Source organism: Phodopus roborovskii, unplaced genomic scaffold (genome assembly GCF_943737965.1).
Source record: "Phodopus roborovskii unplaced genomic scaffold, PHOROB, whole genome shotgun sequence".
In the NCBI taxonomy this organism is placed as follows: domain Eukaryota; kingdom Metazoa; phylum Chordata; class Mammalia; order Rodentia; family Cricetidae; genus Phodopus; species Phodopus roborovskii.
Genome location: NW_026125081.1, coordinates 35,871 through 48,930, shown reverse-complemented (window position 1 = coordinate 48,930; position 13,060 = coordinate 35,871). Strand labels below are relative to the sequence as shown.

The window sequence follows — 13,060 nt, the reverse complement described above, 5'->3', positions numbered from 1 at the left end:
AAGGGCACAATAGCTCAGTTGGACCTAAAGAACGTTCATGACTGTAGCTATAAAAGTAGAGGACAATGTCAGGACATAGCCGTTAAGATGATGGCTGGCATTCCTCCATCTCCAAGAGAACATAGAGGTGCCAGACCCTCAATGGTTACTTCCTAGGACTCAAAAAAAGTGTTTATACAAACAAAATATAGGTACATGTGTATGAGGTACGGTATGACCTTTGAAATCAAGGTTAGTCTGCTGCAGGTGGACAGAGATGAGGGCTGTGGCCCCAGTGTAGTTCAGACCCTGAGGGGGGGAGCACAAGCAATTAGGATAGGTGAATTATATCACCAATGTAAGTGTTCACACTCTGATGCAAACATCCTGGCAATTGTGAGATAAGGAATATCACAAAGACACACCATACAACAAAGCTTACACAAAAGAGTCATTGGGAAAGACACAAGAGGGTGACAGCTTCTGCTCAGAAGCAGCAAAGAACTGAGCAGGTGCTAGGCTTGATACAGGGTTTGGGGGGGGAGGCAGAACATTCCAGGCTAGCCTGAGATTGGTGGGAATCGGTGACTTGATCTTAGCCTTTTTTTCCCCCCTTTTAGTGCATATCTAGGCCATGCACATCCTGAGAAACTGAAATAGTCATTATGATCTACAGAGTAGTCTGCAGGGTGGAGTCTGGCACCTTATGCTCCTTGAGGATCTTACAACACTTCCCTATACACCCAAGTTTTAGCCTCTCTGTCTCCCCAGCCAATACAATCTAGTATTTGTTAGACAAATAATATCAGATGTGGGGATTACTCTAGTGTATGGAATCCATGACTACTTTACTCCTGTAGGCTTCAAGCCCCCTAAAGCTAGCACCACATAGATTATAGTACCAAGTTTAGTTCTCTCCCCAAATCATATTAGCAGCAGAACTTAAATTCAGTTGATATTTAGGATCAGAATGCTAGCTTGTTGGTGTATTTCCCTGAGGGTACCTTTCCCTTAATTCCTGTGCCTACCAGTTTGACTTTCCTCAATGGTGTGTTCTTTTAGTCTTCAAGATGTTCGTTTTGCATTTCTTCATGTAGCACTTGCTCTTTTCACTGTTGACCTGCATACATGTCACTAATAATAACCACTCCACAGATTAAGTATTATGTTGCCTTGAAATTTTCTTTGCCAAAAGCATTAGCAAGTATCTTTTAATTTAGCTTCAGAAGACATTTTGAGGCACAGACAAAATGAAAAGCAATTTTGTCTACATATCACAGGAATAGTCTGTTTCCCTTGTTTAAATATTCTCTTTGAAACCTATTGACCGGTGCCTCTATGGTCTATGCTGCTTTAGTGTTACTTTCTTCCCAGCTCTTGCTAGGTATATCCTATTAAATCATGCTCATAGGAAGCATTCAATCACTGAGCTAGTCAAAAACCAAAAGTCTTCCAAATTCCTCCAAAAAAGCAACACAATCAGGTTCTTCATGATACCTCATTCCTGGTAGAAACTTTTTTTTAATTAATATTACATTGCTGTGATAAAGTGTCATGGCCAAGTTCACTTTTGGAGTACTTTGTTTTGGCTTGTATTTCAAGAGAAGTAAAAATCTGTCAAGACAGGAAAGCCTGACATCAGGCAAGAAATGCAGCTCACTTAATCGCACAAAGCAGAAAAAGCAAAATAGAAGCTTATAAGGCATTTAAATCTCAGAGCTTACTCCAAATGGTAAAATTCCTTTAGCATGTCCCTGCCTCCTAAGTTTTCCCCTAATAGTGCCGCCAACTGGAGACCATGTATTAATATATGTACACCCATGGAGGACATTCTGAGTCAAATCATTACACAAATAAATATAGAAACATGGCATTGGCATAAATATAGACATATAAAGCAGCAATTCTCACCCTGTGGATAGCGAGTCCATTGGGGGATTCATATAAGATATCCTGAGTATCATATATATATATATACATATATATATATATATTATGATTCATAAAAGTAGTAAAATTACAGTTTCAAAGTAGTAATGAAATAATTTTATCATTTGTAGTCACCATAACATAAAGTACTGTATTAAAGGGTCACACAATTAAGAAGGATGAGAAACACTGATATAGAGCATATAATTGCACACAGGAACCAGAGGGAAAGTATACATATTCTTGAGAAACATCAAAATCAAATGTGAGAAAAAATACATAATCTTCAAGAAATGGTACTAGAAAATTTAGTATCTGCATGGATAATAATCAAATTTTAAATTGCTAGAAAATAACTACAGATAGAAAGTCTTAAGTTGTACCCACAAGAAACAAATGCCTGACTAGGAAGCCTATAGTTCAGTAAGTAAAGGCAATAATCAGTAAATGATTATGAAATTTCATTTTTTTCAAATAAAATTTTCAGCAAAGCCAAAACCCAATGAAATGTGAAGAGTGCTTTCTAGTCATTCATCTGAAAGAATAATAATACCTTAAAAATAAAATGAACTAGGCAGCTGCAGCAAGAAGGATGGTGGGGGAGCGGCATAAAGCAGTGCGATGTGGGGAAGGTAGCTAAGAGACCTCAGTGGGAGCAGGATGGGGGGGGGTGGCACACGCCGCCGCTGCCAAGCAGGAAATCATCTCCTGTGTGGACCATATCAAGATTCGACTTGGAGATCGCCATGGAGCTACAACTCGGGGTGCAGCTGCTGCCCTTCCGTGAAATGGACAAGTTGGGTGCTGCTGTCTGTGAATTCATTTTGAAAGCTCCATGTAGCAAGGGTGGCATGTGTCCATTCTGCCACATTAATGGTGAGAAGACAGTTGTATACAAACATTGGCTAAGAAGACTCTACAAGAAAGAGGATCATTGTGAGTTCTTACATGAGTACGACATGACCACAATGCTACTTTTACTCCAAGTTCCTGGGAATGCAGCAATAAGGAATGACCATGCACATCCACCCTGAATCCAAGATCAAGGACTGCCCTTGGTATTACTGCAGCTTCTGTAAGCATGATTCCCTGTGCAGGCACCGGAACACTTGAAGAGTCATTTGTGCGAATTACCTAGCAGGATTCTGCCCTGAGTGACCCTCATGTAAATTCATGCACCCTCGATTTGAACTGCCTCCAAGAACCACTGAGCAGCCCCCACTCCCACAGCAGACACAGCCTCTAACAAAGCAAAACAACAATCCACCATTACAAAGGTCATCCTCCATGATCCAGTTAACCAGTCAGTATTTACTTCCAGTCAGCAGAGAGCACACTAGATCACAAGGGGTGGGGTGGGAGGGATGAAAAAACAGTAGTGCAGGCAACTCTGGACCTTGGCCAGCGGTTGGAGCAAGTCACTTGCTACAAGTGTGGAGAAAAGAACACTATGCCAACAGATGCACCAAAGAGCATTTACCTTTTCTCAGTGGACAGTGACAACAACTGGAATCTGGGGAGCAGCCTGAGAGCCCTGCTGCTGGGAACAAGCACTTAGCTGCTGACTGTAGTGCTGGCAGGACTGGCTAGGGCTGCAGGTACAACTGCCAGGACTCATTTTGAGGGGCGCCATGTCTGTCCTATCATTTTGCTGTATTTGTTTGTTTGTTTGTTTTTAAAGAAGGAACATGTGCTTCAGTTGGGTCCTTTGAGCTAGTTTGTTTCGACATCAGTGCCTCATTTTTAGACTCCCTGCAAACTATCCCCTTGGGGAGATAGAATCTGAGAAGGGCTATACTTCCTGGTCTGGTGTAGAGGATGGCTAGCAGTTCCCCTCAGGGCTTCATTAAACACCAGGACTGGAGAGGATGGGTGGATCATGTGGGGCTGTGGCCAGGTCAGTCTCCTTTCTGCATATCCAGTTGGAGCCCTCAAGCTGTGCCTATGATGTGATTTGAACTAGGGATCCCTTCCAGACAAACATGGGGCATCCACGGCCTGCCACGGCCCTGGATCTTTAGGTGTCAGGATCCCTGGCTGAGCTTCTTTTCCGGGCTTGCTTTCCCATGGACCACCTACCTGATAGTGCTGTGGGTACACCTTCAGCCAGTGCTATAGACCATCTTTAAATAGCTGACTCAGCTGACCTGTGCTTATCTCCTGCTAAACAAGATCTATGCTGTCACTCAGAACCCTGTGGCATACAGAGGCCACCCATCCTTGAGCATAGAAAATGTGAATCCATCACCTGCAACCTGCTGGGCAAGTGGGCCTATCCAAGTTCAGTTATAACAATACGTACTTGTTTTATTTTTTAAGGTAAAATGAACTAGTAAAAATTAAAGAACAAATAATACAATATATAAATAAGTATATAAACCAAGTATAAGTTTATTACAAGTATACAAGGCCAATAAACATGTGAAATAAAAAAGATGCTCTGTTACTTTAGCAACATGGGGTCTATAAATCAAAACTACATTGATATCCCATCTCACACAATAAAACAAATAATGGCAAGATAATATAAAGAACACCTATATTCCTGGTAAAAATGTAATTGATCTGCTGTTTTAAAAGATAAAACTTTATTCATAAAACTAAACATACAGTGCTGTCTGATCCCTGTATAAATATCTTAGAACATTTCTTCTATGTAGAAACATGTCATTCTTGGGAGTTGTTCATTAACACTCAAATAATCACAACTCTGAATCCTCTGGACATTCCAGATATTACCAAGAGACAAAGAGCCAGGGTTATATGAGCAGTAACAATATGTGGCGAGAGTGGAATGTGACACTTTCACAGCTGCCTTCAGGTTGTGCAAGAAGCCACAGAGTTCTAGCTTTCATGGATTGTGTGTCTTCTTCAGTGCTGGGATGAGAGTTTTGATGCTATAGCTTTTGAATTATCTACATCCCTGTAACGCCTCATTGTACTTCAGCAAGATACCCAGTGAACTCATGTCAAGATCATCAACTGGATTTTGTGGAGATATTATTTGATCTGCTCTCACAATATTTGTTCATGTCTCCCCATAAAATGTTGTACAATAATCTCTTAATATATTTCTGAGGCAATATCTCAAAATACATAAAAGTTGCCTATACACACATGATTATACTGTTAGTCTTCACAATAGACAAGCTATAAAATTCATATAATTTCTCATCAATCTATGGTTTGCATGTGTGTGTGTGTGTGAGTGTGTGTGTGTGTGTGTGTGTGTGTGTGTGTATGTTATATATTTAGGACATCATGTAAATCAAAATCAAATACAAAAAGTCAAGCAATTCATGTTTGTACCCCTCATGTCCAAGGCAAAAATAAATAAATAAATAAAAAATGAATAAAAAGTCAATCTGAAAGTAGCAACAACTACCACAATAAATTAATTAATAATAACAAATAAATAAACCAATTTTAAAAGTCAGAACCCATGCAAAACAGGATAGGAATCAACCCAAATATGTAAGATTTTAGTAAATAATTTTGGCAAAATTGGACTGTTAAGCTCTGATGAACTAATAATGTAAAATTCTTCTTTATGAATGGGCAAGACTACAATGGCATACTTATATAAACACGTAGACATTGGGGCCACTAGTCTACCACGTTTGATATACTCTGGATAGCTGAGACACCAGTCAAGCAAAATTTGAGTATACAAGAGTCGAAAGAAAAATTAAATGTTTGGTGTAGGAAAATAATTCCATCATTATTGACCAAAATTTCATGATTATGGATCAGTTGTGTAGCTGTTCCACAGCAGAGAAAATGATGGAATAGTAGTTAAAAATACAGAAAATTGAATTAAGATATGTTTTGCTATTATTTTAATACTTATGAGAGCATAATAGTACAGATATATGATATTCAGTTATTATCTGCTCTAAATTGTTTTGTTTTAGCATGTAGGAAAGAAGTTCTATCCTTGTGAAAAGGAGCTGCTTCTTATTGCCAACTCATTTCGGCCATGGTTTATCTTAGCAGATTATGTTGGCATATTTTCATTTCACTTAAAAGTGGTGGAATGTAAAAGTGTGACATGGGATCAAATTTGAAATTGCTTCATCATAATAACGCAATGTCAGGTCAGTACATAAAATGGAAAATAGTCCCCCAAAAGAGAGAAATAATATGGAGTACTTAGAGATTCAACCGACCTTTAAGAAGCTTTAGATAGCATAAGACCATAAAATTGACATTTTAGTTTTGATTTTGCTATTGCTGCCTTTGCTCTCTGATATGAGCTTTCATGGAACTTGTAGGAGGATTAGCCATCACAGCTGACTCACCTACTGCTTTCTATTGATCGTTTTCAATCTGCAAATCTTCTGTGTATTGAGCCAACTCAGAATTCTGCGTTTAAGATGGCATGCATACCAAAATTGATTCCCAGCAGTTTAAGACACTGGAGTGGAAAACTCTCATATAAACACTGACCTCGTTTAAGCTCAGCCCCATACTAAGGCTCTCACAGGCAACTCTATTCAAAACAAAACAAACAAACAAACATAAAAACAAATATTGATTGTCCTATTAAAGATGAGGGATCCACACTATCTATAATTCTACATACTGCATGTTTCTACTACAAAAGTTTTCAATCCACTAAATTTAACTCTACAGGAAAAGATTGAAGCTACATTATTTCCCTAGTAAATTATTCTGAATAGTCTGCTAGCCATATAGAAGTATTAGGTTATTTTTAATTTAATGAACATTCAATAATATTAGATATTAGGATGTTTCATAATATCCATGTATTATGAGCCTTTTATTGTTATTTATTGTAACTAAATTATTAGCTATTCAGTGAAGATGCCATGAAATAGATTATGCTGATAGCATTGGGTCTACACATGTCCTACCCTCTTAAGCTCTGTGTAATATTTATAAACTTGTAAAAGTTATGACAAAATAATATACAAAAATCATGTGACAAATACTTAGTATGATGAAAGCTCGAAGCTTTGGAAAATGTACAATTTTCTAGAATCTGTGCTGAAGTGTTTATATTGGAACTGTTGTTAGTGTCAGTAACCTTGTCGAAAATTTGGAAATAATACCAGAAATCCTTCCCCTCACAAATCAGTTGACAGGATAAAATCTTATGTTGTATATGAAAGTGAATGTTAAATTATACAACATATAAATATAGTCTATCAATGAATTTAAAATTCTACACAGATTTATTTTAATGGTGATATATTTGATTGGGTCTTATATAGTGTTCTCAGTGAAGGCTTCTGACAGTATGTCATAAAATAAAATTGATATTTAAAATAACCCAAGAAAATGTTATGTACACATTGAATATGATCCTGTACACATTACTGTGCCAAAATTTGTGCTTTTCTGTGAATGGTATTTAAGAGAAGCATATCACAGTGCTAAAAGAATCAGCAGTGTTGAAAGTGTGCAAGTGTTACTGTTACTGGATAGTGTTTTAGATATGTGAACATAAATTTGATTGAACAAAAATATAACTGAAGTTAAAGAAAATATACAAATACCTTTTCAGTGGAATTTAGATCAACAAAGTTGGGAGCTTAAATCTAAAGGAAGTGCTAGGTGAAAAGAGGGGGAAAGAAGGGGATGTGAACTAAGGTGAGTTGTTATCATGTAAGTATTACTACAACTCTAAACAAGCTTGACATAGTTTTTTCATGAGAGAGATACAAGTACTTTTCTTTTAGAAGCTTGATAATCTTGGTCAGAGAATAAAAGTAATGGGGGATATCCTTTAGTGTATATATTTCTCAAATTGGTTGATGAATAACATACGGTAGCAAATAGAGGCAGGAGATAGGTGGGACTAGGAGATGATTAGAATTCTAGAAAGTGTAGGTAGACAGTAGACTCTATGTGAAACTGGGGAAGGTAAGACACACCTTCTCTGGTAAGATAACACCATGTGGAAATATTTAGAGGAATATAAATGGGTTAATAATTAAGACAGGACAAGACAATAAAAAGCTCCAGACATTGGCCAATTGTTAAGAAGTATTGTTTAAATATGATTTGTCATGAAATATCTTGATTGCTTCATCTATAGTGATTGAAAGTTTTGCTGGTTATAGTATTCTGGGCTGACATCAATGATCTCTTTATGTTTGTCGAATATCTATCCAGGATCTTCTTGCCTTCATAGTTTCCAGTTTCCATGGAGAAGTCAGATGTAATTCTGTTAGATTTGGCTTTATATGGTACTAGGATTTTTTTTTCCTTTGATCCTCTTAATATTCTTTCTTTATTCTGTATCTTTGAGGAGACATTTATTTATTTATTTATTTATTTATTTATTTATTGGTCCAGTCTATTTGGTGTTCTGTTCTGTAAACTTCTTGTACTTTCATTGTTGGTTTGTTGTAGGCACCTGCATGGACCCCTGAGGCACCGTGAGGTAGCCTGAAGCTGTTGGCCAGAACTCTTTGCCCCAAGGTTTTGTTGGTACTCTTCCCGTGACAACACACACCTTGTGACAACACACACCTTGAAGGGAGGAGCTAAGCCTAAAAATTCCTGTAATTTTCCACTGTGCTATAAATCGGTATTTAAGCCCATTCTTGCCCCGCATTAAACGGCATTTGGCATTTGGTGTTCCAACTTTGCCATTGAATGCATGACCCGCTGTCTTGTCTTTATTTCAATCTCTTGGCCTTTGCCCGATTCGGGAAGAGATGGTAGCACGGGTGCTACAAGTGGAGGTTCCACTGAGATCACCTAAGTTTGCCCTGGAAGGCCAGTCGGCAAAAGTAAGTGAATGAGGGTATATTGAAGGATGGGTGCCAGTAAATGTAAGGAAAAGCCCAGTGGGCAATTAGTGGCCCTATTGAAAAGGCAGGGCACCAGGATTAAAACCAAGACAGCTAAAGAATTTTTTGATATATTAGGAGGAACATAACCCCTGGTGTATGCAGTCTGGATGCTTTAACATCCCCGATTGGGAACATGTAAAAGGAGACCTCCAAAAGGCTTATAAAGAAGAAGGGCCTGATAATTTCCCTATTGCCAACCTGTCCCTTTGGTGTCTAGTTAAAAGTGTGCTCTTGAGCAACAATGTTAAAGGAAAAGAACAGTTGGCAGAGATGAATAATATTTCTTGAGGAAGTACAAAATTTATAATCTGTGAAATCTATCAGGGAACAAGAGAGATCCCAACTAGATGATGATAGTCCTACTGTAACTGATGAGGAGGACACTTCGGAATCGGAAACCGAAGCTGATGAGTGTATATGCTGTCTACCATGGCACAACTCCTTTTGTGATTCTGATTCCTTAAGAAGGGCTTCTACACCTCGAGGGTTAGAGGAAGAGGTCAAAGATTTAATAACCAAGGTAGAAGCATTAGAAAAGGAAAGACAGGTGTATCCAGTGATTGAGACAGTGAATCCTCAGATAACAGAGTTAGTGAGCACAGCCCATTAACTTTTAAGGATATAAAACAGCTTAAAGAGGCTGTCACTGCTTATGGGCCCATGCTCCTTTTACTCAGACAATTTTTGAGTCTTTCACCGCATTAAATTGCACCTCTAGTGATTGTATGCAGCTCTGTAGAGCTGTGCTGAGTGGTGGTGACTATTTGCTCTGGAGAGGCGAATTTCAAGAATTTTGCAAGGAAACTGCACAAAGTAAAACTGCTGCCAGATTTCCTGCTAGTAATTTAGATATGCTCACTGAGTGCTACAAGTGTAGGTCAATATGCTACCATTGCAGCTCAAATTCTTTTTGACCCAGCAGTCTATGCACAAATTGCTGTTGCTGCTACTAGAGCTTCAAAAGCCCTGCCTAATAAGTCTGCAGGAGATCAACTATCTAAGATATTGCAGGGACCATCTGAGCCCTATTTAGAATTTACAGACCACCTCCTACAGCTGGCAGGCTGCGTTTTTGGTGATGTTGAAAATGCCATGCCCATAGTTAAAAAATTGGCATTTGAAAATTCAAACAAGTATTGTAAAGAGGCTTCACATCCCAATTAGGCCAAAGTCTTAATGCTATATACGCATATGCCAGGACATAGACGGTCATCACATTATGGGCCAGGTTATAGCCTCAGTTATTTAAAGAAGTGAGAAAAAATGGAGGAGCTAGGCCAAAGACTTGCTTTGGGTGTAGACAACCAGGACATTTCAAAAGGAACTGCTGTGGCTCCAGAATGTAGTATTCAGTTTCTTAAATGATCAGAAGATGAAGGACATAAAGTTCTTTTTTCAGCCTTTTGTGTTAAGTCATATCCCTGTTAATCTTTGGGGAGAGATGTGCTTCAGGCCATGGGAGCATCTTTACTACTGAGCCTGTTAAAAATATACTGGCTGACCAAGGTTATGTACAAGGAAAAGGACTGGGTAAATTCCTACAAGGTGACCCTCAGTCTGTTGCACCTAAAAATTTAATTATCAAAAGTGCTGGAGATTGCTCTGGGCTGGGAAATTTGCCCTAGGGGTTTTGCTATGCAGACTGTTCCCATTCCTATTATCTGGAAAACTGATAACCAAGTATGGGTGGAGCAATGGCCTTCATCTATTGAGAAATTACAAGCTGCACATCAACTTATAAAGGAACAATAAGAGGCAGGACATATTGTTCCTTGCACTTCCCCATGAAATACCCTAATCGTTGTTATAAAGAAAATCTGGAAAATGGAGACTCCTACAAGATTTCTGAGCTGTTAATGATTGTATGCAAATTATGAGAACAACACAACCTGGATTGCCTTCCCCTGTATGTATTCCTCAAGGCTATCACTTATTAGTTATAGACCTAAAAGATTGTTTTTTGTTTTTGTTTTTTAGCATTCCCTTTCATCCTCGGGATAGTGGAGCGATTTGCATTTAGCATTCCTTCTATTAATTTTAAAGAGTCTTATAAGAGATATCCTCAAGGAATGGCCAATAGTCCCACTATTAGTCAAATTTAGGTATCTTTGGCCATTGCCGCCATTAGAGAGAAATTTCAATCCCTGTATATTATACATTATATGGATGATATTCTTTTAGCTGGCCCGGATTCTAAGGAAGTGAATGAGGCTTTTGGGGAATTGCAATATAATCTTCAACTAGCTGGTTTAAGAATAGCCCCAGAAAAGTTGCAACGAGAATTTCCCTATCAATACCTGCATCATCAATTGTTATATTCTGCTATCAGTCCTCAAAAGATTTCATATATTGGCTCCTTACAAACTGTTGCTTATATAGCTCCAGTCTCTTGTGTACAAGAACATTTACTAGCCATACAAAGCATACTAATGGAGGAGCTCTCATACAATTTTTGTAGGACATTTCTGAGTACATTCTGATTTGCCTAGCCCTTTAAGTGAAGGAAATGCCATTGATGATTTTAATACTAAAACAGATACTGCCATCATGATGATGAGAGAGTCTGGTTATGAAGCAGCCTGCAAAGCTCATACAACCTTTCACCTTAATGCATGGTCACTTAAATTCCGTTTTAAAATTACAAGAGACCAAGCTATTGATATAGTTAAGAATTGTTCCCTATATGCAGAGTTCTTACCTGTTCCACACCTTGGAGTTAACCCCCGTGGTGTCATGCCTAATGATATCAGTCAGATGTATTTTACATGTTCCTTCCTTTGGTCGACTACAATTTTTTCATGTATCTGTGGATACCCATTCTCATCTCATATTTGCCTCTGCTCATACTGGAGAAGGGTTTAAGGATGTAAAGAGCCATTGTTTACAAGCCTTCATTTATATGGGAATGCCCAGATAATTAAAAACTGATAATGGCCCTGCTTATACTAGTCAGGGTTTTAATTCTTTTTGCAAAAAAAAAATTTTTATCTCACATAAGACGGGTATCCCATGTAATCCTCAGGATCAGGCCATCGTGGAGGCGTGCACATCTCACAATTAAAGCCTATCTTCATAAAACAAACAAAGGGGAGTGTACAGGATCTCCTCATAATCTCCATTCTCCTGTCCTTTATATTTAATTTTTTTTTAACTATTGATGGTGCTGCTTGATCTGTGGCCGACTGGCATTAGCACTCTCCATCATCTGACTATAGTTCAGTTATGTGGAAGAATGTCACTTCTGGAAAATGGTGTGGCCCCGACCCAGTTCTAGTACAGGCCTGAGGGTCAGTTTGTGTCTTTCCACAAGATGCAGATAACACTGTTCAAATGCCTGAATGGCTGATTCATCATATGTGGAGGGACCGTGATTGTAATAGCCAGAAAGAAGATCTGATGGATCTTCAAGAATCTACCCATCCTGATGCCTGTGGATCTGAGTAGCCATATGTAGCCTTTTCTCCTGACCTGTAATTATAGTTTGGATCAAGTGGCTATAAATTTACACTTTGATCCAAAGGGCAAGTATTTCACCTTCATCTCAGGTACTGTATTCTGGTTCTATTCCTTTTGCTGTAACCAATGCTACTAATTTTTGGAGAAAGTTTCAATTGTTCTCAGCAGGTCTGCCGACTGTAACAGCTGTCCTGTGACATTGTAACACAGGTGAGCAGCAGAGAGGAAAGGAGATTCCAGGATCATGGCTGCCAGTGCCGCCTTCACCACTGAAGCAACTGTTTCTACCATAGCCCTCTCCCAATCTGTATATACTACAAGCACTGTGGACCAACAAGCAGGTGATTTGGCTTAAGCCATAACCACCCAAAACACACTTTATTATCTAGTACAAATTGGCATTTTTAAACTAAATTTAAAAACTAACCTCCCTATAGGAACAATTGAATTTTTGTGAGACACTCATATGGCTTCTTGTTCTCTCTCTTTTACACATATCTGTGTTAATGCATCATTATTTTTTTTCTCCAGAAATCCTGGAGTGATCAGTTTTTAAGTTATACACATGCTTTAGCCATGAGATCATTAACATCTATGAAACCTGAGTGCCACTTGCCAATGCAGAAGGACTTTTACAAGGACTTCAACTTGTGGGCAGATCATTGAGGGTTTGTAGCCATTGCACTTGGTGCTACTTTGCCACAGCATTAAACAGGCCCAGACCAACTTTCTAACAAGACAGATACTGTCTTTGGCTCAAGAGAAAATGCCGCTGCCCACCTGTGGCTGACAAACTATTCACCAGTGATAGGTAAGGCAGAGGAGTATATATCCAACCTAAGACAGGAAGGTTACGGGCCTCGGTGATA

The 13,060-nt window shown here is 38.6% G+C and overlaps 1 pseudogene; it reads left to right on the top strand.

The window, feature by feature from the left end:
- The first annotated feature begins 213 nt into the window (after positions 1–213).
- LOC127225829 (cleavage and polyadenylation specificity factor subunit 4-like) lies at positions 214–3,466 on the top strand (annotated as a pseudogene).
- Positions 3,467–13,060: the final 9,594 nt, after the last annotated feature.